The sequence below is a fragment of the Eimeria tenella genome, genomic scaffold (genome assembly GCF_000499545.2).
Source record: "Eimeria tenella Houghton genomic scaffold, Eth_scaff2586, whole genome shotgun sequence".
Classification (NCBI taxonomy): Eukaryota; Apicomplexa; class Conoidasida; order Eucoccidiorida; family Eimeriidae; genus Eimeria; species Eimeria tenella.
The window spans coordinates 3,022-3,299 of record NW_013542456.1 but is presented as its reverse complement, the minus strand read 5'-3'; positions in this window follow the sequence as shown (position 1 = coordinate 3,299).

The window sequence follows — 278 nt, the reverse complement described above, 5'->3', positions numbered from 1 at the left end:
AAGCAAGCTGCAGCTGGCGAGCCGCAGCTAGCTAGCCGCAGCTAGCTCGCTGTAGCTAGCTAGCTGTAGCTAGCTAGCTAGCTAGCTAGCTGCAGCTAGCCGTAGCTAGCTGCTGGCGGCCTCGGGGCAATTCCACGCCCAGTTCTGTAGTGCAGCTGGTCTAGAGCCATCAGCAGCAGCAGCAGCAGCACTGGCAGCAGCAGCAGCAGCACGGCGCTGCTCTCCATCTGGCTCGCCCGCGGTTGGTGCAGCTCTTGCTGTCGCTGCGTTGCTGCTGC